The sequence below is a fragment of the Parasteatoda tepidariorum genome, chromosome 11 (genome assembly GCF_982258835.1).
Source record: "Parasteatoda tepidariorum strain Cologne lab strain chromosome 11, Ptep-v5.0, whole genome shotgun sequence".
NCBI lineage: Eukaryota > Metazoa > Arthropoda > Arachnida > Araneae > Theridiidae > Parasteatoda > Parasteatoda tepidariorum.
In genome coordinates, this window is record NC_141765.1 from 44,073,693 (window position 1) to 44,091,828 (window position 18,136).

Consider the following 18,136-nt stretch of genomic DNA (forward strand, 5'->3'; position numbering starts at 1 on the left):
AAGAGAAACATGAACAATGAAAAATATGGCACTTAAAACAATGCCATATGGAACACCTTCAGAACCTGATGAAAACATCAGAAAACGTATTGTGTGACATTAAATGGCCGTGTCGAGTCCATTTTCGAATTGCCACCCTTAACAATCAAATTGCCCCCCAGTGGGGCGTGGGCACAACTTAGGGAAGCACTGCTTTAGACTCTCTTTATTCGAAAGTACGCGAACCGCCGTCAAAATACCGGATAAATATGTCATGATATAAAAAAAAAAAATGTTTACGATAGATTCATTGTAAATCTGCTTGAGGGCAAAATACTCTAAGTTTTTTTTTCTCAGTATACTTAAAAAGCTCCCTGGCAGCGGTGGGATTCGAACCCACGCCTCCGAAGAGACTGGTGCCTTAAACCAGCGCCTTAGACCGCTCGGCCACGCTACCGATAACGCACGAATTTCCCCCCTCTTTTTACAGCTTTCCGTCTGTGAAATAACGAATTCGGATCAGCGCTTTTATTAAAAAGAATTATTATCCAACATAAAGCATTTATTTTTTATGAAGTACTTGCATTTTTTTTCTCCGTAATTACATGTTTTTTGCAAAATGTTTGGGAACCAAAAGTACAATATTGGCAGCGGTGGGATTCGAACCCACGCCTCGAGAGACTGGTGCCTAAAACCAGCGCCTTAGACCACTCGGCCACGCTACCTCATTTCAACCAAGTGTTGAAAACTTTTTTTTACAAATAATGCAGTTAATTCTTGCTCGGACTCTAAGTTTTTTCAAATACTTTAGACTCTCTTTATTCGAAAGTATGCGAACCGCCGTCAAAATACCGGATAAATATGTCATGATATAAAAAAAAAAAATGTTTACGATAGATTCATTGTAAATCTGCTTGAGGGCAAAATACTCTAAGTTTTTTTTTCTCAGTATACTTAAAAAGCTCCCTGGCAGCGGTGGGATTCGAACCCACGCCTCCGAAGAGACTGGTGCCTTAAACCAGCGCCTTAGACCGCTCGGCCACGCTACCGATAACGCACGAATTTCCCCCCTCTTTTTACAGCTTTCCGTCTGTGAAATAACGAATTCGGATCAGCGCTTTTATTAAAAAGAATTATTATCCAACATAAAGCATTTATTTTTTATGAAGTACTTGCATTTTTTTTCTCCGTAATTACATGTTTTTTGCAAAATGTTTGGGAACCAAAAGTACAATATTGGCAGCGGTGGGATTCGAACCCACGCCTCGAGAGACTGGTGCCTAAAACCAGCGCCTTAGACCACTCGGCCACGCTACCTCATTTCAACCAAGTGTTGAAAACTTTTTTTTACAAATAATGCAGATAATTCTTGCTCGGACTCTAAGTTTTTTCAAATACTTTAGACTCTCTTTATTCGAAAGTATGCGAACCGCCGTCAAAATACCGGATAAATATGTCATGATATAAAAAAAAAAAAAAATGTTTACGATAGATTCATTGTAAATCTGCTTGAGGGCAAAATACTCTAAGTTTTTTTTTCTCAGTATACTTAAAAAGCTCCCTGGCAGCGGTGGGATTCGAACCCACGCCTCCGAAGAGACTGGTGCCTTAAACCAGCGCCTTAGACCGCTCGGCCACGCTACCGATAACGCACGAATTTCCCCCCTCTTTTTACAGCTTTCCGTCTGTGAAATAACGAATTCGGATCAGCGCTTTTATTAAAAAGAATTATTATCCAACATAAAGCATTTATTTTTTATGAAGTACTTGCATTTTTTTTCTCCGTAATTACATGTTTTTTGCAAAATGTTTGGGAACCAAAAGTACAATATTGGCAGCGGTGGGATTCGAACCCACGCCTCGAGAGACTGGTGCCTAAAACCAGCGCCTTAGACCACTCGGCCACGCTACCTCATTTCAACCAAGTGTTGAAAACTTTTTTTTACAAATAATGCAGTTAATTCTTGCTCGGACTCTAAGTTTTTTCAAATACTTTAGACTCTCTTTATTCGAAAGTATGCGAACCGCCGTCAAAATACCGGATAAATATGTCATGATATAAAAAAAAAAAAATGTTTACGATAGATTCATTGTAAATCTGCTTGAGGGCAAAATACTCTAAGTTTTTTTTTCTCAGTATACTTAAAAAGCTCCCTGGCAGCGGTGGGATTCGAACCCACGCCTCCGAAGAGACTGGTGCCTTAAACCAGCGCCTTAGACCGCTCGGCCACGCTACCGATAACGCACGAATTTCCCCCCTCTTTTTACAGCTTTCCGTCTGTGAAATAACGAATTCGGATCAGCGCTTTTATTAAAAAGAATTATTATCCAACATAAAGCATTTATTTTTTATGAAGTACTTGCATTTTTTTTCTCCGTAATTACATGTTTTTTGCAAAATGTTTGGGAACCAAAAGTACAATATTGGCAGCGGTGGGATTCGAACCCACGCCTCGAGAGACTGGTGCCTAAAACCAGCGCCTTAGACCACTCGGCCACGCTACCTCATTTCAACCAAGTGTTGAAAACTTTTTTTTACAAATAATGCAGTTAATTCTTGCTCGGACTCTAAGTTTTTTCAAATACTTTAGACTCTCTTTATTCGAAAGTATGCGAACCGCCGTCAAAATACCGGATAAATATGTCATGATATAAAAAAAAAAAAAATGTTTACGATAGATTCATTGTAAATCTGCTTGAGGGCAAAATACTCTAAGTTTTTTTTTCTCAGTATACTTAAAAAGCTCCCTGGCAGCGGTGGGATTCGAACCCACGCCTCCGAAGAGACTGGTGCCTTAAACCAGCGCCTTAGACCGCTCGGCCACGCTACCGATAACGCACGAATTTCTCCCCTCTTTTTACAGCTTTCCGTCTGTGAAATAACGAATTCGGATCAGCGCTTTTATTAAAAAGAATTATTATCCAACATAAAGCATTTATTTTTTATGAAGTACTTGCATTTTTTTTCTCCGTAATTACATGTTTTTTGCAAAATGTTTGGGAACCAAAAGTACAATATTGGCAGCGGTGGGATTCGAACCCACGCCTCGAGAGACTGGTGCCTAAAACCAGCGCCTTAGACCACTCGGCCACGCTACCTCATTTCAACCAAGTGTTGAAAACTTTTTTTTACAAATAATGCAGTTAATTCTTGCTCGGACTCTAAGTTTTTTCAAATACTTTAGACTCTCTTTATTCGAAAGTATGCGAACCGCCGTCAAAATACCGGATAAATATGTCATGATATAAAAAAAAAAAATGTTTACGATAGATTCATTGTAAATCTGCTTGAGGGCAAAATACTCTAAGTTTTTTTTTCTCAGTATACTTAAAAAGCTCCCTGGCAGCGGTGGGATTCGAACCCACGCCTCCGAAGAGACTGGTGCCTTAAACCAGCGCCTTAGACCGCTCGGCCACGCTACCGATAACGCACGAATTTCCCCCCTCTTTTTACAGCTTTCCGTCTGTGAAATAACGAATTCGGATCAGCGCTTTTATTAAAAAGAATTATTATCCAACATAAAGCATTTATTTTTTATGAAGTACTTGCATTTTTTTTCTCCGTAATTACATGTTTTTTGCAAAATGTTTGGGAACCAAAAGTACAATATTGGCAGCGGTGGGATTCGAACCCACGCCTCGAGAGACTGGTGCCTAAAACCAGCGCCTTAGACCACTCGGCCACGCTACCTCATTTCAACCAAGTGTTGAAAACTTTTTTTTACAAATAATGCAGTTAATTCTTGCTCGGACTCTAAGTTTTTTCAAATACTTTAGACTCTCTTTATTCGAAAGTATGCGAACCGCCGTCAAAATACCGGATAAATATGTCATGATATAAAAAAAAAAAAATGTTTACGATAGATTCATTGTAAATCTGCTTGAGGGCAAAATACTCTAAGTTTTTTTTTCTCAGTATACTTAAAAAGCTCCCTGGCAGCGGTGGGATTCGAACCCACGCCTCCGAAGAGACTGGTGCCTTAAACCAGCGCCTTAGACCGCTCGGCCACGCTACCGATAACGCACGAATTTCCCCCCTCTTTTTACAGCTTTCCGTCTGTGAAATAACGAATTCGGATCAGCGCTTTTATTAAAAAGAATTATTATCCAACATAAAGCATTTATTTTTTATGAAGTACTTGCATTTTTTTTCTCCGTAATTACATGTTTTTTGCAAAATGTTTGGGAACCAAAAGTACAATATTGGCAGCGGTGGGATTCGAACCCACGCCTCGAGAGACTGGTGCCTAAAACCAGCGCCTTAGACCACTCGGCCACGCTACCTCATTTCAACCAAGTGTTGAAAACTTTTTTTTACAAATAATGCAGTTAATTCTTGCTCGGACTCTAAGTTTTTTCAAATACTTTAGATTCTCTTTATTCGAAAGTATGCGAACCGCCGTCAAAATACCGGATAAATATGTCATGATATAAAAAAAAAAAATGTTTACGATAGATTCATTGTAAATCTGCTTGAGGGCAAAATACTCTAAGTTTTTTTTTCTCAGTATACTTAAAAAGCTCCCTGGCAGCGGTGGGATTCGAACCCACGCCTCCGAAGAGACTGGTGCCTTAAACCAGCGCCTTAGACCGCTCGGCCACGCTACCGATAACGCACGAATTTCCCCCCTCTTTTTACAGCTTTCCGTCTGTGAAATAACGAATTCGGATCAGCGCTTTTATTAAAAAGAATTATTATCCAACATAAAGCATTTATTTTTTATGAAGTACTTGCATTTTTTTTCTCCGTAATTACATGTTTTTTGCAAAATGTTTGGGAACCAAAAGTACAATATTGGCAGCGGTGGGATTCGAACCCACGCCTCGAGAGACTGGTGCCTAAAACCAGCGCCTTAGACCACTCGGCCACGCTACCTCATTTCAACCAAGTGTTGAAAACTTTTTTTTACAAATAATGCAGTTAATTCTTGCTCGGACTCTAAGTTTTTTCAAATACTTTAGACTCTCTTTATTCGAAAGTATGCGAACCGCCGTCAAAATACCGGATAAATATGTCATGATATAAAAAAAAAAAAAATGTTTACGATAGATTCATTGTAAATCTGCTTGAGGGCAAAATACTCTAAGTTTTTTTTTCTCAGTATACTTAAAAAGCTCCCTGGCAGCGGTGGGATTCGAACCCACGCCTCCGAAGAGACTGGTGCCTTAAACCAGCGCCTTAGACCGCTCGGCCACGCTACCGATAACGCACGAATTTCCCCCCTCTTTTTACAGCTTTCCGTCTGTGAAATAACGAATTCGGATCAGCGCTTTTATTAAAAAGAATTATTATCCAACATAAAGCATTTATTTTTTATGAAGTACTTGCATTTTTTTTCTCCGTAATTACATGTTTTTTGCAAAATGTTTGGGAACCAAAAGTACAATATTGGCAGCGGTGGGATTCGAACCCACGCCTCGAGAGACTGGTGCCTAAAACCAGCGCCTTAGACCACTCGGCCACGCTACCTCATTTCAACCAAGTGTTGAAAACTTTTTTTTACAAATAATGCAGTTAATTCTTGCTCGGACTCTAAGTTTTTTCAAATACTTTAGACTCTCTTTATTCGAAAGTATGCGAACCGCCGTCAAAATACCGGATAAATATGTCATGATATAAAAAAAAAAAAATGTTTACGATAGATTCATTGTAAATCTGCTTGAGGGCAAAATACTCAAAGTTTTTTTTTCTCAGTATACTTAAAAAGCTCCCTGGCAGCGGTGGGATTCGAACCCACGCCTCCGAAGAGACTGGTGCCTTAAACCAGCGCCTTAGACCGCTCGGCCACGCTACCGATAACGCACGAATTTCCCCCCTCTTTTTACAGCTTTCCGTCTGGGAAATAACGAATTCGGATCAGCGCTTTTATTAAAAAGAATTATTATCCAACATAAAGCATTTATTTTTTATGAAGTACTTGCATTTTTTTTCTCCGTAATTACATGTTTTTTGCAAAATGTTTGGGAACCAAAAGTACAATATTGGCAGCGGTGGGATTCGAACCCACGCCTCGAGAGACTGGTGCCTAAAACCAGCGCCTTAGACCACTCGGCCACGCTACCTCATTTCAACCAAGTGTTGAAAACTTTTTTTTACAAATAATGCAGTTAATTCTTGCTCGGACTCTAAGTTTTTTCAAATACTTTAGACTCTCTTTATTCGAAAGTATGCGAACCGCCGTCAAAATACCGGATAAATATGTCATGATATAAAAAAAAAAAAATGTTTACGATAGATTCATTGTAAATCTGCTTGAGGGCAAAATACTCTAAGTTTTTTTTTCTCAGTATACTTAAAAAGCTCCCTGGCAGCGGTGGGATTCGAACCCACGCCTCCGAAGAGACTGGTGCCTTAAACCAGCGCCTTAGACCGCTCGGCCACGCTACCGATAACGCACGAATTTCCCCCCTCTTTTTACAGCTTTCCGTCTGTGAAATAACGAATTCGGATCAGCGCTTTTATTAAAAAGAATTATTATCCAACATAAAGCATTTATTTTTTATGAAGTACTTGCATTTTTTTTCTCCGTAATTACATGTTTTTTGCAAAATGTTTGGGAACCAAAAGTACAATATTGGCAGCGGTGGGATTCGAACCCACGCCTCGAGAGACTGGTGCCTAAAACCAGCGCCTTAGACCACTCGGCCACGCTACCTCATTTCAACCAAGTGTTGAAAACTTTTTTTTACAAATAATGCAGTTAATTCTTGCTCGGACTCTAAGTTTTTTCAAATACTTTAGACTCTCTTTATTCGAAAGTATGCGAACCGCCGTCAAAATACCGGATAAATATGTCATGATATAAAAAAAAAAAATGTTTACGATAGATTCATTGTAAATCTGCTTGAGGGCAAAATACTCTAAGTTTTTTTTTCTCAGTATACTTAAAAAGCTCCCTGGCAGCGGTGGGATTCGAACCCACGCCTCCGAAGAGACTGGTGCCTTAAACCAGCGCCTTAGACCGCTCGGCCACGCTACCGATAACGCACGAATTTCCCCCCTCTTTTTACAGCTTTCCGTCTGTGAAATAACGAATTCGGATCAGCGCTTTTATTAAAAAGAATTATTATCCAACATAAAGCATTTATTTTTTATGAAGTACTTGCATTTTTTTTCTCCGTAATTACATGTTTTTTGCAAAATGTTTGGGAACCAAAAGTACAATATTGGCAGCGGTGGGATTCGAACCCACGCCTCGAGAGACTGGTGCCTAAAACCAGCGCCTTAGACCACTCGGCCACGCTACCTCATTTCAACCAAGTGTTGAAAACTTTTTTTTACAAATAATGCAGTTAATTCTTGCTCGGACTCTAAGTTTTTTCAAATACTTTAGACTCTCTTTATTCGAAAGTATGCGAACCGCCGTCAAAATACCGGATAAATATGTCATGATATAAAAAAAAAAAAAATGTTTACGATAGATTCATTGTAAATCTGCTTGAGGGCAAAATACTCTAAGTTTTTTTTTCTCAGTATACTTAAAAAGCTCCCTGGCAGCGGTGGGATTCGAACCCACGCCTCCGAAGAGACTGGTGCCTTAAACCAGCGCCTTAGACCGCTCGGCCACGCTACCGATAACGCACGAATTTCCCCCCTCTTTTTACAGCTTTCCGTCTGTGAAATAACGAATTCGGATCAGCGCTTTTATTAAAAAGAATTATTATCCAACATAAAGCATTTATTTTTTATGAAGTACTTGCATTTTTTTTCTCCGTAATTACATGTTTTTTGCAAAATGTTTGGGAACCAAAAGTACAATATTGGCAGCGGTGGGATTCGAACCCACGCCTCGAGAGACTGGTGCCTAAAACCAGCGCCTTAGACCACTCGGCCACGCTACCTCATTTCAACCAAGTGTTGAAAACTTTTTTTTACAAATAATGCAGTTAATTCTTGCTCGGACTCTAAGTTTTTTCAAATACTTTAGACTCTCTTTATTCGAAAGTATGCGAACCGCCGTCAAAATACCGGATAAATATGTCATGATATAAAAAAAAAAAAATGTTTACGATAGATTCATTGTAAATCTGCTTGAGGGCAAAATACTCTAAGTTTTTTTTTCTCAGTATACTTAAAAAGCTCCCTGGCAGCGGTGGGATTCGAACCCACGCCTCCGAAGAGACTGGTGCCTTAAACCAGCGCCTTAGACCGCTCGGCCACGCTACCGATAACGCACGAATTTCCCCCCTCTTTTTACAGCTTTCCGTCTGTGAAATAACGAATTCGGATCAGCGCTTTTATTAAAAAGAATTATTATCCAACATAAAGCATTTATTTTTTATGAAGTACTTGCATTTTTTTTCTCCGTAATTACATGTTTTTTGCAAAATGTTTGGGAACCAAAAGTACAATATTGGCAGCGGTGGGATTCGAACCCACGCCTCGAGAGACTGGTGCCTAAAACCAGCGCCTTAGACCACTCGGCCACGCTACCTCATTTCAACCAAGTGTTGAAAACTTTTTTTTACAAATAATGCAGTTAATTCTTGCTCGGACTCTAAGTTTTTTCAAATACTTTAGACTCTCTTTATTCGAAAGTATGCGAACCGCCGTCAAAATACCGGATAAATATGTCATGATATAAAAAAAAAAAAAATGTTTACGATAGATTCATTGTAAATCTGCTTGAGGGCAAAATACTCTAAGTTTTTTTTTCTCAGTATACTTAAAAAGCTCCCTGGCAGCGGTGGGATTCGAACCCACGCCTCCGAAGAGACTGGTGCCTTAAACCAGCGCCTTAGACCGCTCGGCCACGCTACCGATAACGCACGAATTTCCCCCCTCTTTTTACAGCTTTCCGTCTGTGAAATAACGAATTCGGATCAGCGCTTTTATTAAAAAGAATTATTATCCAACATAAAGCATTTATTTTTTATGAAGTACTTGCATTTTTTTTCTCCGTAATTACATGTTTTTTGCAAAATGTTTGGGAACCAAAAGTACAATATTGGCAGCGGTGGGATTCGAACCCACGCCTCGAGAGACTGGTGCCTAAAACCAGCGCCTTAGACCACTCGGCCACGCTACCTCATTTCAACCAAGTGTTGAAAACTTTTTTTTACAAATAATGCAGTTAATTCTTGCTCGGACTCTAAGTTTTTTCAAATACTTTAGACTCTCTTTATTCGAAAGTATGCGAACCGCCGTCAAAATACCGGATAAATATGTCATGATATAAAAAAAAAAAAAATGTTTACGATAGATTCATTGTAAATCTGCTTGAGGGCAAAATACTCTAAGTTTTTTTTTCTCAGTATACTTAAAAAGCTCCCTGGCAGCGGTGGGATTCGAACCCACGCCTCCGAAGAGACTGGTGCCTTAAACCAGCGCCTTAGACCGCTCGGCCACGCTACCGATAACGCACGAATTTCCCCCCTCTTTTTACAGCTTTCCGTCTGTGAAATAACGAATTCGGATCAGCGCTTTTATTAAAAAGAATTATTATCCAACATAAAGCATTTATTTTTTATGAAGTACTTGCATTTTTTTTCTCCGTAATTACATGTTTTTTGCAAAATGTTTGGGAACCAAAAGTACAATATTGGCAGCGGTGGGATTCGAACCCACGCCTCGAGAGACTGGTGCCTAAAACCAGCGCCTTAGACCACTCGGCCACGCTACCTCATTTCAACCAAGTGTTGAAAACTTTTTTTTACAAATAATGCAGTTAATTCTTGCTCGGACTCTAAGTTTTTTCAAATACTTTAGACTCTCTTTATTCGAAAGTATGCGAACCGCCGTCAAAATACCGGATAAATATGTCATGATATAAAAAAAAAAAAAAATGTTTACGATAGATTCATTGTAAATCTGCTTGAGGGCAAAATACTCTAAGTTTTTTTTTCTCAGTATACTTAAAAAGCTCCCTGGCAGCGGTGGGATTCGAACCCACGCCTCCGAAGAGACTGGTGCCTTAAACCAGCGCCTTAGACCGCTCGGCCACGCTACCGATAACGCACGAATTTCCCCCCTCTTTTTACAGCTTTCCGTCTGTGAAATAACGAATTCGGATCAGCGCTTTTATTAAAAAGAATTATTATCCAACATAAAGCATTTATTTTTTATGAAGTACTTGCATTTTTTTTCTCCGTAATTACATGTTTTTTGCAAAATGTTTGGGAACCAAAAGTACAATATTGGCAGCGGTGGGATTCGAACCCACGCCTCGAGAGACTGGTGCCTAAAACCAGCGCCTTAGACCACTCGGCCACGCTACCTCATTTCAACCAAGTGTTGAAAACTTTTTTTTACAAATAATGCAGTTAATTCTTGCTCGGACTCTTAAGTTTTTTCAAATACTTTAGACTCTCTTTATTCGAAAGTATGCGAACCGCCGTCAAAATACCGGATAAATATGTCATGATATAAAAAAAAAAAAAAAATGTTTACGATAGATTCATTGTAAATCTGCTTGAGGGCAAAATACTCTAAGTTTTTTTTTCTCAGTATACTTAAAAAGCTCCCTGGCAGCGGTGGGATTCGAACCCACGCCTCCGAAGAGACTGGTGCCTTAAACCAGCGCCTTAGACCGCTCGGCCACGCTACCGATAACGCACGAATTTCCCCCCTCTTTTTACAGCTTTCCGTCTGTGAAATAACGAATTCGGATCAGCGCTTTTATTAAAAAGAATTATTATCCAACATAAAGCATTTATTTTTTATGAAGTACTTGCATTTTTTTTCTCCGTAATTACATGTTTTTTGCAAAATGTTTGGGAACCAAAAGTACAATATTGGCAGCGGTGGGATTCGAACCCACGCCTCGAGAGACTGGTGCCTAAAACCAGCGCCTTAGACCACTCGGCCACGCTACCTCATTTCAACCAAGTGTTGAAAACTTTTTTTTACAAATAATGCAGTTAATTCTTGCTCGGACTCTAAGTTTTTTCAAATACTTTAGACTCTCTTTATTCGAAAGTATGCGAACCGCCGTCAAAATACCGGATAAATATGTCATGATATAAAAAAAAAAAAATGTTTACGATAGATTCATTGTAAATCTGCTTGAGGGCAAAATACTCTAAGTTTTTTTTTCTCAGTATACTTAAAAAGCTCCCTGGCAGCGGTGGGATTCGAACCCACGCCTCCGAAGAGACTGGTGCCTTAAACCAGCGCCTTAGACCGCTCGGCCACGCTACCGATAACGCACGAATTTCCCCCCTCTTTTTACAGCTTTCCGTCTGTGAAATAACGAATTCGGATCAGCGCTTTTATTAAAAAGAATTATTATCCAACATAAAGCATTTATTTTTTATGAAGTACTTGCATTTTTTTCCTCCGTAATTACATGTTTTTTGCAAAATGTTTGGGAACCAAAAGTACAATATTGGCAGCGGTGGGATTCGAACCCACGCCTCGAGAGACTGGTGCCTAAAACCAGCGCCTTAGACCACTCGGCCACGCTACCTCATTTCAACCAAGTGTTGAAAACTTTTTTTTACAAATAATGCAGTTAATTCTTGCTCGGACTCTAAGTTTTTTCAAATACTTTAGACTCTCTTTATTCGAAAGTATGCGAACCGCCGTCAAAATACCGGATAAATATGTCATGATATAAAAAAAAAAAAATGTTTACGATAGATTCATTGTAAATCTGCTTGAGGGCAAAATACTCTAAGTTTTTTTTTCTCAGTATACTTAAAAAGCTCCCTGGCAGCGGTGGGATTCGAACCCACGCCTCCGAAGAGACTGGTGCCTTAAACCAGCGCCTTAGACCGCTCGGCCACGCTACCGATAACGCACGAATTCCCCCCCTCTTTTTACAGCTTTCCGTCTGTGAAATAACGAATTCGGATCAGCGCTTTTATTAAAAAGAATTATTATCCAACATAAAGCATTTATTTTTTATGAAGTACTTGCATTTTTTTTCTCCGTAATTACATGTTTTTTGCAAAATGTTTGGGAACCAAAAGTACAATATTGGCAGCGGTGGGATTCGAACCCACGCCTCGAGAGACTGGTGCCTAAAACCAGCGCCTTAGACCACTCGGCCACGCTACCTCATTTCAACCAAGTGTTGAAAACTTTTTTTTACAAATAATGCAGTTAATTCTTGCTCGGACTCTAAGTTTTTTCAAATACTTTAGACTCTCTTTATTCGAAAGTATGCGAACCGCCGTCAAAATACCGGATAAATATGTCATGATATAAAAAAAAAAAAATGTTTACGATAGATTCATTGTAAATCTGCTTGAGGGCAAAATACTCTAAGTTTTTTTTTCTCAGTATACTTAAAAAGCTCCCTGGCAGCGGTGGGATTCGAACCCACGCCTCCGAAGAGACTGGTGCCTTAAACCAGCGCCTTAGACCGCTCGGCCACGCTACCGATAACGCACGAATTCCCCCCCTCTTTTTACAGCTTTCCGTCTGTGAAATAACGAATTCGGATCAGCGCTTTTATTAAAAAGAATTATTATCCAACATAAAGCATTTATTTTTTATGAAGTACTTGCATTTTTTTTCTCCGTAATTACATGTTTTTTGCAAAATGTTTGGGAACCAAAAGTACAATATTGGCAGCGGTGGGATTCGAACCCACGCCTCGAGAGACTGGTGCCTAAAACCAGCGCCTTAGACCACTCGGCCACGCTACCTCATTTCAACCAAGTGTTGAAAACTTTTTTTTACAAATAATGCAGTTAATTCTTGCTCGGACTCTAAGTTTTTTCAAATACTTTAGACTCTCTTTATTCGAAAGTATGCGAACCGCCGTCAAAATACCGGATAAATATGTCATGATATAAAAAAAAAAAAAATGTTTACGATAGATTCATTGTAAATCTGCTTGAGGGCAAAATACTCTAAGTTTTTTTTTCTCAGTATACTTAAAAAGCTCCCTGGCAGCGGTGGGATTCGAACCCACGCCTCCGAAGAGACTGGTGCCTTAAACCAGCGCCTTAGACCGCTCGGCCACGCTACCGATAACGCACGAATTTCCCCCCTCTTTTTACAGCTTTCCGTCTGTGAAATAACGAATTCGGATCAGCGCTTTTATTAAAAAGAATTATTATCCAACATAAAGCATTTATTTTTTATGAAGTACTTGCATTTTTTTTCTCCGTAATTACATGTTTTTTGCAAAATGTTTGGGAACCAAAAGTACAATATTGGCAGCGGTGGGATTCGAACCCACGCCTCGAGAGACTGGTGCCTAAAACCAGCGCCTTAGACCACTCGGCCACGCTACCTCATTTCAACCAAGTGTTGAAAACTTTTTTTTACAAATAATGCAGTTAATTCTTGCTCGGACTCTAAGTTTTTTCAAATACTTTAGACTCTCTTTATTCGAAAGTATGCGAACCGCCGTCAAAATACCGGATAAATATGTCATGATATAAAAAAAAAAAAAATGTTTACGATAGATTCATTGTAAATCTGCTTGAGGGCAAAATACTCTAAGTTTTTTTTTCTCAGTATACTTAAAAAGCTCCCTGGCAGCGGTGGGATTCGAACCCACGCCTCCGAAGAGACTGGTGCCTTAAACCAGCGCCTTAGACCGCTCGGCCACGCTACCGATAACGCACGAATTTCCCCCCTCTTTTTACAGCTTTCCGTCTGTGAAATAACGAATTCGGATCAGCGCTTTTATTAAAAAGAATTATTATCCAACATAAAGCATTTATTTTTTATGAAGTACTTGCATTTTTTTTTCTCCGTAATTACATGTTTTTTGCAAAATGTTTGGGAACCAAAAGTACAATATTGGCAGCGGTGGGATTCGAACCCACGCCTCGAGAGACTGGTGCCTAAAACCAGCGCCTTAGACCACTCGGCCACGCTACCTCATTTCAACCAAGTGTTGAAAACTTTTTTTTACAAATAATGCAGTTAATTCTTGCTCGGACTCTAAGTTTTTTCAAATACTTTAGACTCTCTTTATTCGAAAGTATGCGAACCGCCGTCAAAATACCGGATAAATATGTCATGATATAAAAAAAAAAAAATGTTTACGATAGATTCATTGTAAATCTGCTTGAGGGCAAAATACTCTAAGTTTTTTTTTCTCAGTATACTTAAAAAGCTCCCTGGCAGCGGTGGGATTCGAACCCACGCCTCCGAAGAGACTGGTGCCTTAAACCAGCGCCTTAGACCGCTCGGCCACGCTACCGATAACGCACGAATTTCCCCCCTCTTTTTACAGCTTTCCGTCTGTGAAATAACGAATTCGGATCAGCGCTTTTATTAAAAAGAATTATTATCCAACATAAAGCATTTATTTTTTATGAAGTACTTGCATTTTTTTTCTCCGTAATTACATGTTTTTTGCAAAATGTTTGGGAACCAAAAGTACAATATTGGCAGCGGTGGGATTCGAACCCACGCCTCGAGAGACTGGTGCCTAAAACCAGCGCCTTAGACCACTCGGCCACGCTACCTCATTTCAACCAAGTGTTGAAAACTTTTTTTTACAAATAATGCAGTTAATTCTTGCTCGGACTCTAAGTTTTTTCAAATACTTTAGACTCTCTTTATTCGAAAGTATGCGAACCGCCGTCAAAATACCGGATAAATATGTCATGATATAAAAAAAAAAAAAATGTTTACGATAGATTCATTGTAAATCTGCTTGAGGGCAAAATACTCTAAGTTTTTTTTTCTCAGTATACTTAAAAAGCTCCCTGGCAGCGGTGGGATTCGAACCCACGCCTCCGAAGAGACTGGTGCCTTAAACCAGCGCCTTAGACCGCTCGGCCACGCTACCGATAACGCACGAATTTCCCCCCTCTTTTTACAGCTTTCCGTCTGTGAAATAACGAATTCGGATCAGCGCTTTTATTAAAAAGAATTATTATCCAACATAAAGCATTTATTTTTTATGAAGTACTTGCATTTTTTTTCTCCGTAATTACATGTTTTTTGCAAAATGTTTGGGAACCAAAAGTACAATATTGGCAGCGGTGGGATTCGAACCCACGCCTCGAGAGACTGGTGCCTAAAACCAGCGCCTTAGACCACTCGGCCACGCTACCTCATTTCAACCAAGTGTTGAAAACTTTTTTTTACAAATAATGCAGTTAATTCTTGCTCGGACTCTAAGTTTTTTCAAATACTTTAGACTCTCTTTATTCGAAAGTATGCGAACCGCCGTCAAAATACCGGATAAATATGTCATGATATAAAAAAAAAAAAATGTTTACGATAGATTCATTGTAAATCTGCTTGAGGGCAAAATACTCTAAGTTTTTTTTTCTCAGTATACTTAAAAAGCTCCCTGGCAGCGGTGGGATTCGAACCCACGCCTCCGAAGAGACTGGTGCCTTAAACCAGCGCCTTAGACCGCTCGGCCACGCTACCGATAACGCACGAATTTCCCCCCTCTTTTTACAGCTTTCCGTCTGTGAAATAACGAATTCGGATCAGCGCTTTTATTAAAAAGAATTATTATCCAACATAAAGCATTTATTTTTTATGAAGTACTTGCATTTTTTTTCTCCGTAATTACATGTTTTTTGCAAAATGTTTGGGAACCAAAAGTACAATATTGGCAGCGGTGGGATTCGAACCCACGCCTCGAGAGACTGGTGCCTAAAACCAGCGCCTTAGACCACTCGGCCACGCTACCTCATTTCAACCAAGTGTTGAAAACTTTTTTTTACAAATAATGCAGTTAATTCTTGCTCGGACTCTAAGTTTTTTCAAATACTTTAGACTCTCTTTATTCGAAAGTATGCGAACCGCCGTCAAAATACCGGATAAATATGTCATGATATAAAAAAAAAAAAATGTTTACGATAGATTCATTGTAAATCTGCTTGAGGGCAAAATACTCTAAGTTTTTTTTTCTCAGTATACTTAAAAAGCTCCCTGGCAGCGGTGGGATTCGAACCCACGCCTCCGAAGAGACTGGTGCCTTAAACCAGCGCCTTAGACCGCTCGGCCACGCTACCGATAACGCACGAATTATCCCCCTCTTTTTACAGCTTTCCGTCTGTGAAATAACGAATTCGGATCAGCGCTTTTATTAAAAAGAATTATTATCCAACATAAAGCATTTATTTTTTATGAAGTACTTGCATTTTTTTTCTCCGTAATTACATGTTTTTTGCAAAATGTTTGGGAACCAAAAGTACAATATTGGCAGCGGTGGGATTCGAACCCACGCCTCGAGAGACTGGTGCCTAAAACCAGCGCCTTAGACCACTCGGCCACGCTACCTCATTTCAACCAAGTGTTGAAAACTTTTTTTTACAAATAATGCAGTTAATTCTTGCTCGGACTCTAAGTTTTTTCAAATACTTTAGACTCTCTTTATTCGAAAGTATGCGAACCGCCGTCAAAATACCGGATAAATATGTCATGATATAAAAAAAAAAAAAATGTTTACGATAGATTCATTGTAAATCTGCTTGAGGGCAAAATACTCTAAGTTTTTTTTTCTCAGTATACTTAAAAAGCTCCCTGGCAGCGGTGGGATTCGAACCCACGCCTCCGAAGAGACTGGTGCCTTAAACCAGCGCCTTAGACCGCTCGGCCACGCTACCGATAACGCACGAATTTCCCCCCTCTTTTTACAGCTTTCCGTCTGTGAAATAACGAATTCGGATCAGCGCTTTTATTAAAAAGAATTATTATCCAACATAAAGCATTTATTTTTTATGAAGTACTTGCATTTTTTTTCTCCGTAATTACATGTTTTTTGCAAAATGTTTGGGAACCAAAAGTACAATATTGGCAGCGGTGGGATTCGAACCCACGCCTCGAGAGACTGGTGCCTAAAACCAGCGCCTTAGACCACTCGGCCACGCTACCTCATTTCAACCAAGTGTTGAAAACTTTTTTTTACAAATAATGCAGTTAATTCTTGCTCGGACTCTAAGTTTTTTCAAATACTTTAGACTCTCTTTATTCGAAAGTATGCGAACCGCCGTCAAAATACCGGATAAATATGTCATGATATAAAAAAAAAAAAATGTTTACGATAGATTCATTGTAAATCTGCTTGAGGGCAAAATACTCTAAGTTTTTTTTTCTCAGTATACTTAAAAAGCTCCCTGGCAGCGGTGGGATTCGAACCCACGCCTCCGAAGAGACTGGTGCCTTAAACCAGCGCCTTAGACCGCTCGGCCACGCTACCGATAACGCACGAATTCCCCCCCTCTTTTTACAGCTTTCCGTCTGTGAAATAACGAATTCGGATCAGCGCTTTTATTAAAAAGAATTATTATCCAACATAAAGCATTTATTTTTTATGAAGTACTTGCATTTTTTTTCTCCGTAATTACATGTTTTTTGCAAAATGTTTGGGAACCAAAAGTACAATATTGGCAGCGGTGGGATTCGAACCCACGCCTCGAGAGACTGGTGCCTAAAACCAGCGCCTTAGACCACTCGGCCACGCTACCTCATTTCAACCAAGTGTTGAAAACTTTTTTTTACAAATAATGCAGTTAATTCTTGCTCGGACTCTAAGTTTTTTCAAATACTTTAGACTCTCTTTATTCGAAAGTATGCGAACCGCCGTCAAAATACCGGATAAATATGTCATGATATAAAAAAAAACAAATGTTTACGATAGATTCATTGTAAATCTGCTTGAGGGCAAAATACTCTAAGTTTTTTTTTCTCAGTATACTTAAAAAGCTCCCTGGCAGCGGTGGGATTCGAACCCACGCCTCCGAAGAGACTGGTGCCTTAAACCAGCGCCTTAGACCGCTCGGCCACGCTACCGATAACGCACGAATTCCCCCCCTCTTTTTACAGCTTTCCGTCTGTGAAATAACGAATTCGGATCAGCGCTTTTATTAAAAAGAATTATTATCCAACATAAAGCATTTATTTTTTATGAAGTACTTGCATTTTTTTTCTCCGTAATTACATGTTTTTTGCAAAATGTTTGGGAACCAAAAGTACAATATTGGCAGCGGTGGGATTCGAACCCACGCCTCGAGAGACTGGTGCCTAAAACCAGCGCCTTAGACCACTCGGCCACGCTACCTCATTTCAACCAAGTGTTGAAAACTTTTTTTTACAAATAATGCAGTTAATTCTTGCTCGGACTCTAAGTTTTTTCAAATACTTTAGACTCTCTTTATTCGAAAGTATGCGAACCGCCGTCAAAATACCGGATAAATATGTCATGATATAAAAAAAAAAAAATGTTTTCGATAGATTCATTGTAAATCTGCTTGAGGGCAAAATACTCTAAGTTTTTTTTTC

The 18,136-nt window shown here is 39.4% G+C and overlaps 60 non-coding genes across 60 annotated transcripts; all 60 read right to left on the reverse strand.

Annotated features, from left to right (window-relative positions):
- Positions 1–354: 354 nt before the first annotated feature.
- TRNAL-AAG (transfer RNA leucine (anticodon AAG)) lies at positions 355–436 on the reverse strand. Its single transcript has one exon. It is a non-coding gene; the product is annotated as a tRNA-Leu (tRNA).
- A 188-nt stretch (positions 437–624) lies between these two features.
- On the reverse strand, positions 625–704 carry TRNAL-UAG (transfer RNA leucine (anticodon UAG)). The gene has a single exon. It is a non-coding gene; the product is annotated as a tRNA-Leu (tRNA).
- Positions 705–946: 242 nt separating this feature from the next.
- On the reverse strand, positions 947–1,028 carry TRNAL-AAG (transfer RNA leucine (anticodon AAG)). The gene has a single exon. It is a non-coding gene; the product is annotated as a tRNA-Leu (tRNA).
- Positions 1,029–1,216: 188 nt separating this feature from the next.
- On the reverse strand, positions 1,217–1,296 carry TRNAL-UAG (transfer RNA leucine (anticodon UAG)). Its single transcript has one exon. It is a non-coding gene; the product is annotated as a tRNA-Leu (tRNA).
- A 245-nt stretch (positions 1,297–1,541) lies between these two features.
- On the reverse strand, positions 1,542–1,623 carry TRNAL-AAG (transfer RNA leucine (anticodon AAG)). Its single transcript has one exon. It is a non-coding gene; the product is annotated as a tRNA-Leu (tRNA).
- A 188-nt stretch (positions 1,624–1,811) lies between these two features.
- TRNAL-UAG (transfer RNA leucine (anticodon UAG)) lies at positions 1,812–1,891 on the reverse strand. The gene has a single exon. It is a non-coding gene; the product is annotated as a tRNA-Leu (tRNA).
- Positions 1,892–2,134: 243 nt separating this feature from the next.
- Positions 2,135–2,216, reverse strand: TRNAL-AAG (transfer RNA leucine (anticodon AAG)). The gene has a single exon. It is a non-coding gene; the product is annotated as a tRNA-Leu (tRNA).
- A 188-nt stretch (positions 2,217–2,404) lies between these two features.
- On the reverse strand, positions 2,405–2,484 carry TRNAL-UAG (transfer RNA leucine (anticodon UAG)). The gene has a single exon. It is a non-coding gene; the product is annotated as a tRNA-Leu (tRNA).
- A 244-nt stretch (positions 2,485–2,728) lies between these two features.
- Positions 2,729–2,810, reverse strand: TRNAL-AAG (transfer RNA leucine (anticodon AAG)). The gene has a single exon. It is a non-coding gene; the product is annotated as a tRNA-Leu (tRNA).
- A 188-nt stretch (positions 2,811–2,998) lies between these two features.
- Positions 2,999–3,078, reverse strand: TRNAL-UAG (transfer RNA leucine (anticodon UAG)). Its single transcript has one exon. It is a non-coding gene; the product is annotated as a tRNA-Leu (tRNA).
- A 242-nt stretch (positions 3,079–3,320) lies between these two features.
- On the reverse strand, positions 3,321–3,402 carry TRNAL-AAG (transfer RNA leucine (anticodon AAG)). Its single transcript has one exon. It is a non-coding gene; the product is annotated as a tRNA-Leu (tRNA).
- A 188-nt stretch (positions 3,403–3,590) lies between these two features.
- TRNAL-UAG (transfer RNA leucine (anticodon UAG)) lies at positions 3,591–3,670 on the reverse strand. The gene has a single exon. It is a non-coding gene; the product is annotated as a tRNA-Leu (tRNA).
- A 243-nt stretch (positions 3,671–3,913) lies between these two features.
- Positions 3,914–3,995, reverse strand: TRNAL-AAG (transfer RNA leucine (anticodon AAG)). The gene has a single exon. It is a non-coding gene; the product is annotated as a tRNA-Leu (tRNA).
- A 188-nt stretch (positions 3,996–4,183) lies between these two features.
- TRNAL-UAG (transfer RNA leucine (anticodon UAG)) lies at positions 4,184–4,263 on the reverse strand. Its single transcript has one exon. It is a non-coding gene; the product is annotated as a tRNA-Leu (tRNA).
- A 242-nt stretch (positions 4,264–4,505) lies between these two features.
- Positions 4,506–4,587, reverse strand: TRNAL-AAG (transfer RNA leucine (anticodon AAG)). The gene has a single exon. It is a non-coding gene; the product is annotated as a tRNA-Leu (tRNA).
- A 188-nt stretch (positions 4,588–4,775) lies between these two features.
- Positions 4,776–4,855, reverse strand: TRNAL-UAG (transfer RNA leucine (anticodon UAG)). Its single transcript has one exon. It is a non-coding gene; the product is annotated as a tRNA-Leu (tRNA).
- Positions 4,856–5,099: 244 nt separating this feature from the next.
- On the reverse strand, positions 5,100–5,181 carry TRNAL-AAG (transfer RNA leucine (anticodon AAG)). Its single transcript has one exon. It is a non-coding gene; the product is annotated as a tRNA-Leu (tRNA).
- Positions 5,182–5,369: 188 nt separating this feature from the next.
- TRNAL-UAG (transfer RNA leucine (anticodon UAG)) lies at positions 5,370–5,449 on the reverse strand. Its single transcript has one exon. It is a non-coding gene; the product is annotated as a tRNA-Leu (tRNA).
- A 243-nt stretch (positions 5,450–5,692) lies between these two features.
- On the reverse strand, positions 5,693–5,774 carry TRNAL-AAG (transfer RNA leucine (anticodon AAG)). The gene has a single exon. It is a non-coding gene; the product is annotated as a tRNA-Leu (tRNA).
- Positions 5,775–5,962: 188 nt separating this feature from the next.
- Positions 5,963–6,042, reverse strand: TRNAL-UAG (transfer RNA leucine (anticodon UAG)). Its single transcript has one exon. It is a non-coding gene; the product is annotated as a tRNA-Leu (tRNA).
- A 243-nt stretch (positions 6,043–6,285) lies between these two features.
- On the reverse strand, positions 6,286–6,367 carry TRNAL-AAG (transfer RNA leucine (anticodon AAG)). The gene has a single exon. It is a non-coding gene; the product is annotated as a tRNA-Leu (tRNA).
- Positions 6,368–6,555: 188 nt separating this feature from the next.
- Positions 6,556–6,635, reverse strand: TRNAL-UAG (transfer RNA leucine (anticodon UAG)). The gene has a single exon. It is a non-coding gene; the product is annotated as a tRNA-Leu (tRNA).
- Positions 6,636–6,877: 242 nt separating this feature from the next.
- On the reverse strand, positions 6,878–6,959 carry TRNAL-AAG (transfer RNA leucine (anticodon AAG)). The gene has a single exon. It is a non-coding gene; the product is annotated as a tRNA-Leu (tRNA).
- Positions 6,960–7,147: 188 nt separating this feature from the next.
- TRNAL-UAG (transfer RNA leucine (anticodon UAG)) lies at positions 7,148–7,227 on the reverse strand. The gene has a single exon. It is a non-coding gene; the product is annotated as a tRNA-Leu (tRNA).
- A 244-nt stretch (positions 7,228–7,471) lies between these two features.
- Positions 7,472–7,553, reverse strand: TRNAL-AAG (transfer RNA leucine (anticodon AAG)). The gene has a single exon. It is a non-coding gene; the product is annotated as a tRNA-Leu (tRNA).
- Positions 7,554–7,741: 188 nt separating this feature from the next.
- On the reverse strand, positions 7,742–7,821 carry TRNAL-UAG (transfer RNA leucine (anticodon UAG)). Its single transcript has one exon. It is a non-coding gene; the product is annotated as a tRNA-Leu (tRNA).
- Positions 7,822–8,064: 243 nt separating this feature from the next.
- TRNAL-AAG (transfer RNA leucine (anticodon AAG)) lies at positions 8,065–8,146 on the reverse strand. The gene has a single exon. It is a non-coding gene; the product is annotated as a tRNA-Leu (tRNA).
- Positions 8,147–8,334: 188 nt separating this feature from the next.
- Positions 8,335–8,414, reverse strand: TRNAL-UAG (transfer RNA leucine (anticodon UAG)). Its single transcript has one exon. It is a non-coding gene; the product is annotated as a tRNA-Leu (tRNA).
- A 244-nt stretch (positions 8,415–8,658) lies between these two features.
- TRNAL-AAG (transfer RNA leucine (anticodon AAG)) lies at positions 8,659–8,740 on the reverse strand. Its single transcript has one exon. It is a non-coding gene; the product is annotated as a tRNA-Leu (tRNA).
- A 188-nt stretch (positions 8,741–8,928) lies between these two features.
- Positions 8,929–9,008, reverse strand: TRNAL-UAG (transfer RNA leucine (anticodon UAG)). Its single transcript has one exon. It is a non-coding gene; the product is annotated as a tRNA-Leu (tRNA).
- Positions 9,009–9,252: 244 nt separating this feature from the next.
- Positions 9,253–9,334, reverse strand: TRNAL-AAG (transfer RNA leucine (anticodon AAG)). Its single transcript has one exon. It is a non-coding gene; the product is annotated as a tRNA-Leu (tRNA).
- A 188-nt stretch (positions 9,335–9,522) lies between these two features.
- TRNAL-UAG (transfer RNA leucine (anticodon UAG)) lies at positions 9,523–9,602 on the reverse strand. Its single transcript has one exon. It is a non-coding gene; the product is annotated as a tRNA-Leu (tRNA).
- A 245-nt stretch (positions 9,603–9,847) lies between these two features.
- On the reverse strand, positions 9,848–9,929 carry TRNAL-AAG (transfer RNA leucine (anticodon AAG)). The gene has a single exon. It is a non-coding gene; the product is annotated as a tRNA-Leu (tRNA).
- Positions 9,930–10,117: 188 nt separating this feature from the next.
- On the reverse strand, positions 10,118–10,197 carry TRNAL-UAG (transfer RNA leucine (anticodon UAG)). The gene has a single exon. It is a non-coding gene; the product is annotated as a tRNA-Leu (tRNA).
- A 247-nt stretch (positions 10,198–10,444) lies between these two features.
- TRNAL-AAG (transfer RNA leucine (anticodon AAG)) lies at positions 10,445–10,526 on the reverse strand. The gene has a single exon. It is a non-coding gene; the product is annotated as a tRNA-Leu (tRNA).
- A 188-nt stretch (positions 10,527–10,714) lies between these two features.
- Positions 10,715–10,794, reverse strand: TRNAL-UAG (transfer RNA leucine (anticodon UAG)). Its single transcript has one exon. It is a non-coding gene; the product is annotated as a tRNA-Leu (tRNA).
- Positions 10,795–11,037: 243 nt separating this feature from the next.
- Positions 11,038–11,119, reverse strand: TRNAL-AAG (transfer RNA leucine (anticodon AAG)). Its single transcript has one exon. It is a non-coding gene; the product is annotated as a tRNA-Leu (tRNA).
- Positions 11,120–11,307: 188 nt separating this feature from the next.
- On the reverse strand, positions 11,308–11,387 carry TRNAL-UAG (transfer RNA leucine (anticodon UAG)). Its single transcript has one exon. It is a non-coding gene; the product is annotated as a tRNA-Leu (tRNA).
- A 243-nt stretch (positions 11,388–11,630) lies between these two features.
- Positions 11,631–11,712, reverse strand: TRNAL-AAG (transfer RNA leucine (anticodon AAG)). Its single transcript has one exon. It is a non-coding gene; the product is annotated as a tRNA-Leu (tRNA).
- Positions 11,713–11,900: 188 nt separating this feature from the next.
- Positions 11,901–11,980, reverse strand: TRNAL-UAG (transfer RNA leucine (anticodon UAG)). The gene has a single exon. It is a non-coding gene; the product is annotated as a tRNA-Leu (tRNA).
- A 243-nt stretch (positions 11,981–12,223) lies between these two features.
- Positions 12,224–12,305, reverse strand: TRNAL-AAG (transfer RNA leucine (anticodon AAG)). Its single transcript has one exon. It is a non-coding gene; the product is annotated as a tRNA-Leu (tRNA).
- A 188-nt stretch (positions 12,306–12,493) lies between these two features.
- On the reverse strand, positions 12,494–12,573 carry TRNAL-UAG (transfer RNA leucine (anticodon UAG)). The gene has a single exon. It is a non-coding gene; the product is annotated as a tRNA-Leu (tRNA).
- Positions 12,574–12,817: 244 nt separating this feature from the next.
- On the reverse strand, positions 12,818–12,899 carry TRNAL-AAG (transfer RNA leucine (anticodon AAG)). Its single transcript has one exon. It is a non-coding gene; the product is annotated as a tRNA-Leu (tRNA).
- A 188-nt stretch (positions 12,900–13,087) lies between these two features.
- On the reverse strand, positions 13,088–13,167 carry TRNAL-UAG (transfer RNA leucine (anticodon UAG)). The gene has a single exon. It is a non-coding gene; the product is annotated as a tRNA-Leu (tRNA).
- Positions 13,168–13,411: 244 nt separating this feature from the next.
- On the reverse strand, positions 13,412–13,493 carry TRNAL-AAG (transfer RNA leucine (anticodon AAG)). The gene has a single exon. It is a non-coding gene; the product is annotated as a tRNA-Leu (tRNA).
- Positions 13,494–13,682: 189 nt separating this feature from the next.
- TRNAL-UAG (transfer RNA leucine (anticodon UAG)) lies at positions 13,683–13,762 on the reverse strand. The gene has a single exon. It is a non-coding gene; the product is annotated as a tRNA-Leu (tRNA).
- A 243-nt stretch (positions 13,763–14,005) lies between these two features.
- On the reverse strand, positions 14,006–14,087 carry TRNAL-AAG (transfer RNA leucine (anticodon AAG)). Its single transcript has one exon. It is a non-coding gene; the product is annotated as a tRNA-Leu (tRNA).
- Positions 14,088–14,275: 188 nt separating this feature from the next.
- On the reverse strand, positions 14,276–14,355 carry TRNAL-UAG (transfer RNA leucine (anticodon UAG)). The gene has a single exon. It is a non-coding gene; the product is annotated as a tRNA-Leu (tRNA).
- A 244-nt stretch (positions 14,356–14,599) lies between these two features.
- On the reverse strand, positions 14,600–14,681 carry TRNAL-AAG (transfer RNA leucine (anticodon AAG)). The gene has a single exon. It is a non-coding gene; the product is annotated as a tRNA-Leu (tRNA).
- Positions 14,682–14,869: 188 nt separating this feature from the next.
- On the reverse strand, positions 14,870–14,949 carry TRNAL-UAG (transfer RNA leucine (anticodon UAG)). Its single transcript has one exon. It is a non-coding gene; the product is annotated as a tRNA-Leu (tRNA).
- A 243-nt stretch (positions 14,950–15,192) lies between these two features.
- TRNAL-AAG (transfer RNA leucine (anticodon AAG)) lies at positions 15,193–15,274 on the reverse strand. Its single transcript has one exon. It is a non-coding gene; the product is annotated as a tRNA-Leu (tRNA).
- Positions 15,275–15,462: 188 nt separating this feature from the next.
- On the reverse strand, positions 15,463–15,542 carry TRNAL-UAG (transfer RNA leucine (anticodon UAG)). Its single transcript has one exon. It is a non-coding gene; the product is annotated as a tRNA-Leu (tRNA).
- Positions 15,543–15,785: 243 nt separating this feature from the next.
- TRNAL-AAG (transfer RNA leucine (anticodon AAG)) lies at positions 15,786–15,867 on the reverse strand. Its single transcript has one exon. It is a non-coding gene; the product is annotated as a tRNA-Leu (tRNA).
- A 188-nt stretch (positions 15,868–16,055) lies between these two features.
- On the reverse strand, positions 16,056–16,135 carry TRNAL-UAG (transfer RNA leucine (anticodon UAG)). Its single transcript has one exon. It is a non-coding gene; the product is annotated as a tRNA-Leu (tRNA).
- Positions 16,136–16,379: 244 nt separating this feature from the next.
- On the reverse strand, positions 16,380–16,461 carry TRNAL-AAG (transfer RNA leucine (anticodon AAG)). Its single transcript has one exon. It is a non-coding gene; the product is annotated as a tRNA-Leu (tRNA).
- A 188-nt stretch (positions 16,462–16,649) lies between these two features.
- On the reverse strand, positions 16,650–16,729 carry TRNAL-UAG (transfer RNA leucine (anticodon UAG)). The gene has a single exon. It is a non-coding gene; the product is annotated as a tRNA-Leu (tRNA).
- A 243-nt stretch (positions 16,730–16,972) lies between these two features.
- Positions 16,973–17,054, reverse strand: TRNAL-AAG (transfer RNA leucine (anticodon AAG)). Its single transcript has one exon. It is a non-coding gene; the product is annotated as a tRNA-Leu (tRNA).
- Positions 17,055–17,242: 188 nt separating this feature from the next.
- TRNAL-UAG (transfer RNA leucine (anticodon UAG)) lies at positions 17,243–17,322 on the reverse strand. Its single transcript has one exon. It is a non-coding gene; the product is annotated as a tRNA-Leu (tRNA).
- A 243-nt stretch (positions 17,323–17,565) lies between these two features.
- On the reverse strand, positions 17,566–17,647 carry TRNAL-AAG (transfer RNA leucine (anticodon AAG)). Its single transcript has one exon. It is a non-coding gene; the product is annotated as a tRNA-Leu (tRNA).
- Positions 17,648–17,835: 188 nt separating this feature from the next.
- TRNAL-UAG (transfer RNA leucine (anticodon UAG)) lies at positions 17,836–17,915 on the reverse strand. Its single transcript has one exon. It is a non-coding gene; the product is annotated as a tRNA-Leu (tRNA).
- Between the last annotated feature and the right edge of the window lie 221 nt (positions 17,916–18,136).